The sequence below is a fragment of the Schistocerca gregaria genome, unplaced genomic scaffold (assembly GCF_023897955.1).
Source record: "Schistocerca gregaria isolate iqSchGreg1 unplaced genomic scaffold, iqSchGreg1.2 ptg000294l, whole genome shotgun sequence".
Lineage (NCBI taxonomy): Eukaryota > Metazoa > Arthropoda > Insecta > Orthoptera > Acrididae > Schistocerca > Schistocerca gregaria.
This window is the reverse complement of record NW_026061782.1, coordinates 16,612-22,148: the sequence shown is the minus strand read 5'-3', so window position 1 is coordinate 22,148 and position 5,537 is coordinate 16,612.

Here is a 5,537-nt window from a genome sequence, read left to right as displayed (position 1 = left end):
ATGAACAGGAAGATGTGGGTGCAGAACGACATAGGTTACCATCGCCGCAAGCTAGCCACTGGAGAGAACGCTCCCTAACACGCCGCTCAAGGTACTCATCACCGTTATAGCTGATCACCCAGCTGCTGCAACCTGGAAAACTAAAGGGTGCGACCTTCCTTGTAGCTGGGGCCACTGAAGAGAAAAATCCTCTGCTGTCAATCACTACAAACAAAACTGATAGGAAACTATGTCGATATCCTCATGGAAGGCTGACCAGCCCAAGCTCTTGTGGACTCTGGAGCATCATATTCATTCATTGTGGAGGAGTACTGTCACCAGTTGCAGAAAACCGTATTCATCGACAACAAAACATCTCTGCTGAAGGTGGTTAATGTGAAATATGTAAAGCCTACTGGAAGATGTCTCATTCGTGTGGGTACAAGTGGCCACACACAGCCCTTAGAATTCATCATTTTACAAGACTGTAGTTATGACGTCATTCTTGGATGGGACTTTTTGAAACCTTCTCAGGCAATTATAGATTGAGGTCGCTCGAAGATTATGTGAGACGAGATGAGATACTGTGGACAGGAAGATACTCATCCGCGCAGACAGTGGTACAAAGGTACCTGTCGTGTTATGCTATGCATCAACCCATGGCTCTTGTAGTGGAAAGTAAGAGAACCACTGAAGAATAACTTGGTCATCCCAGCCTCTGCCATCTTGTTTATGAGTGGCTTCAGTGAATTGTGGACAATTAACTGTCACAGGGAAACACAGATCCTCCCAAGATGCATGTGCATAGCGAAAGCTGAGCCATTAATTGCAGAGCAGCTCAGTGTCATAGAAATCTCCCACGCTGAGTCTCTGGGTGAAATTATTGCTACCACTACAAGACAAGATATTCTAGCTCGACTATCACCAGATCTCACTAAGGAACAACAGAAGAAGCTACTTGCCATTCTTCCAGAGTTCTCTGAATGCTTCAACCCATAGGTGATGAGCAAATTAGACAAATCGAGGGTGATGCACCAGATTAGCACTGTAGATCCTCAACCAATAAGCTAAAGATCATACTGTGTGTCAGCAATGGAACGTCAAATAATTCACGATGAGGTAGAAAAATGATGAAGAATTGCATCATTCAGCCTTTGCAGAGCCCATGGTCGTCACCAGTGGTTCTCGTCAGCAAGAAGGATGGCAGTTGGCGCTTTTGTGATGATTACAGGAAGCTTAATAAGATAACTTATAAGGATGTTTACCATCCACTAAAAATTGATAATACACTAGATTTTCTGAAGGGGGCAAAGTTTTTCTCAACCTTGGACATGTACTCGGGTTATTGGCAAATCAAGGTATATGACACTGATTGTGAGCAAACTGCATTCATTACCCCTGAAGACCTGTATGAGTTTAAAATAATGCTGTTTGGTTTGTGTAATGCACAAGCAACTTTTGAATGGATGATGGATAATTTTCTATGTCACCTGAAGTGGACAATGTGTCTTGGTTAGTTAGATGACATTATAGTGTTCTCAGAGACATTTGATGAACATATAAAAAGATTGAGGGACATTCTTGAGTGTCTACAACAAGGCAGAGTGAAACTTAATCCAAGGAAATGTCTCTTTAGATCAAAAGAAATCTAAATACTTGGACGCGTTGTGTCAAAGAAAGCTGTTCGGCCAGACTCAGAAAAGGTGAAATCTATAACAGAATTTCCTATTCCTAAGAGTATTTGAGATGTGAAAAGCTTTCTTGGATTATGTTCTTATTACTATCGTTTTATCTAAGACTTTTATATCAAAGTCTTTAATATCAAAGCCAGGCCACTCAAAGTGTTGATAAAAGGCAATGCTAAATTTATCTGAGGTGGTGCTCAACAAGAGTCTTTCAATATGCTGTGAAAAGCTCTGACGACTGACCCTGTACTCGGTCTGTATGATGCGAGAGCATCTGCAAAACTACACACAGGTGTCAGTGGGTATGGGATCAGTGCTGTTCTGGTGCAAATTTCGGATGGAAAAGAGAAGGTTATTGCCTATTTTTCTAGGACACTTACAAATGCTTAGAGAAATTACTCAACCACAGAAAGAGTGTGTCTTGCTGTGATCTGGACCATATGAAAATTTTGACAGTATCTCTATGGAAGGCCATTCACAGTTGTTACAGACCATCATTCACTTTGTTGGTTGACAGGTCTTAAGGATCCAACAGGATGATTCGCCAGGTGGGCACTACATCTTCTTGAGTATGACATTACTATAGTATACAAAAGTGGAAGAAAACGCCAAGATTCTGACTGTCTCTCAAGAAACCCTGTACCAGGCAGAACTTCGATGAAGATAGTGACTGTCTCGCTGCACTCCATGATCTCTCTGCTGAGCAGAAGGAGGACGCCAAGATATCTCAAATTACATTTGCCTTAAATCAGTCAGAGGATGTGAAAGGACAACTTAATGTAGTTAATAGTTTACTTTGCAAGAGAAACTTTGATCTGTTTGGAAAGAGGTGGCTACCAGTGATTCCTAAACACATGTGCTTATATGTTCTTCAGAAATTCCATGACACATTAAGACATATGATAGGATCAGCAAGATATTTTTCTGGCCAGGTTTATTTAGGAGTGTTTGTCACTATGCGTTGCACTGTTGAGAGTGCCAGAGGAGAAAGGCAGTTCCTCAGAAACCACCTGACCGACTCATATCAATTCCATTAACTGAAACTCCTTTGCAGCATGTTGGGATTGACCTCCTTGGACAATTTCAAATGTCTACAAGTGGCAATAGATGGATTATTATTTGCACTAATTATCTGACATGCAATGTCATTACAAAAGCAGGGAAAACAGCTGAAGCATTCAAGGTAGCCAACTTCATCATAGAAGAAATTGTATTAAAACACGGTGCCCCAAAGTCATTAATTACAGATTGAGGGAAAGTTTTCAATTGATCTTGTGACAGAGAGAAACTGTCAGTGCAACATTACTCATCACATGATGACTGCCTACCATCTGCAAACTAACGGGCTTACTGAACACCTTAGCAAGATCTTGGCCGACATACTATCAACGTCCCTCAATGTTGAGCAGAGCAACTGAGATGAGGTGCTACCTTTAATGATGTTTGCGTACACCACCACCAAACAAGGCACCACAGGATCTACACAATTTTTCCTGGTGCATGGGCATGAGGCGACGACGATGATGGACACTGTGTTTCCATTACATCCTGATGACATGGATAACAACATTGGCCAGGTGTTAATCAGAGCTGAGAAAGCTTGGCAGTTAGCTCAACTCTGAATGCTGCAGGCTCAAGAAAACGATTGCCAAAGGTATGACACGAGCCACCTCCCTGTTGTCTACCAGCCTGGTGACCTTGTCTGGATCTTCACTCCTGTTTGGAAGGTTGGTCTCTCTGAGAATCTCCTCAGGCGCTACTTTTGACCTTATAAGGTCGGAAGGCAGTTGTCTAATGTTACTTATGAAGTTGAAGATTTTGACCCCGACACAAGACGACAAAAGATCAGAGATATGGTCCACATCCCTCAAATGAAACCCTATAAGGATCCTGCAACCCTGGGTAAATTCAAAGCTGCAGCGACAGTCAACAAGCGGAAAGGTGACGTGGAGCATAGGGGCAAGGGAAGTTCTAAGAAGATCACTGCCAGGGCGAACATCAGTCATTGTCAGAGTATCCGGGACTGATGACTCATTCCCGAACTAGTAGGATGGAACACCGAGATGCTGTTCTCTTAAGGAGGGAGCAATTTCGCAGAAGAACCTGACTGTAGTGTAGTGGTTATGATACTAGACTGTTGCATGGAGGGCCGCGAGTTCAAAACTCGCGGTTATTGCATCAATGATTTCAACCGTAAATAGAAATGTTAAAAAAGGCAGGAAGATTTTTCTGTTTAGCAAAAGTAACAAAAAGCTGATTTCAGAGTACCTGATGGCTCAACACAAAAGTTTTTCCTCAAGTACAGATAGTGTTGAGGATCAGTGGACAAAGTTCAAACCATTGTACAATAAGCGTTAGATGAGTATGTGCCAAACAAGATCGTAAGAGATGGAAAAGAGCTACAACAACCGAGTTAGAAAACTGCTGCGGAAGCAAAGGGAACTTCACAGCAAACATAAACATAGCCAAAGACTTGCAGACAAACCAAAATTACACAAAGTGAAATGTAGTGTGAGAAGGGCTATGTGAGAGGTCTTCAATGAATTCAAAAGTAAAGTTCTATGTACTGACTTGGCAGAAAATCCTGAGAAATTTTGGTCTTATGAGAAAGCAGTAGGTGAATCAAAACAAAATGTCCACACACTCAAATGATACTGAAACAGAGGATGACAGACTAAAGCCCAAAATACTAAATGTCTTTTTCCAAAGCTGTTTCACAGAGGAAGACTGCACTGCAGCTCCTTCTCTAGATTGTCGCACAGATGACAAAATGGTAGATATTGAAATAGATGACAGAGGGATAGAGAAACAATTAACATCACTCAAAAGAGGAAAGGCCACTGGACCTGATGGGATACCAGTTCGATTTCACATAGAGTACGCGAAGGAACTTGCCCCCCTTCTTGCAGGCGTGTACTGTAGGTCTCTAGAAGAGTGCAACATTCCAAAGGATTGGAAAACGGCACAGGTCATCCCCATTTTCAAGAAGGGACATCAAACAGATGTGCAGAACTATAGACCTATATCTCTAATGTCAATCAGTTGTAGAGTTTTGGAACATGTATTATGCTCGAGTATAAGGACTTTTCTGGAGACTAGAAATTAGGAGTCTACTCTGTAGGAATTGGCAAGGGTTTCGAAAAAGACAGTCGTGTGAAACCCAGCTCGTGCTATTCGTCCACAAGACAAAATGGGTTCACAGGTAGATGCCGTGTTTCTTGACTTCTGCAAGGCATTCGATACAGTTCCCCACAGTCGTTTAATGAACATGGTAAGAGCATATGGACTGTCAGAACAATAGTGTGATTGGATTGAAGAGTTCCTAGATAACAGAACGCAGCACGTCATTCTCAATGGAGAGAAGTCTTCCGAAGTAAGAGTGATTTCAGGTGTGCCGCAGGGAAGTGTCATAAGACTGTTGCTATTCACAATATACATAAATGACCTTGTGAATGACGTCCAAAGTTCACTGAGGCTTTTTGCAGATGATGCTGTGGTATATCAAGAAGTTGTAATAATGGAAAATTGTACTGAAATGCAAGAGGATCTGCAGTGAATTGACACATGGTGCAAGGAATGGCAATTGAATCTCAATGTAGACAAGCGTAATGTGCTGTGAATACATAGGAAGAAAGATCCCTTATCATTTAGCTACAAAATAGCAGGTCAGCAACTGGAAGCAGTTAATTCCATAAATTATCTGGGGGTACACATTAGGAGTGATTTAAAATGGAATGATCATATAAAGTTGATCGTCGGTAAAGCAGATGCCAGACTGAGATTCATTGGAAGAGTCCTAAGGAAATGCAATTTGAAAACAAAGGAAGTAGGTTACAGTACACTTGTTTGCCCACTGCTTGAGTACTGCTCACT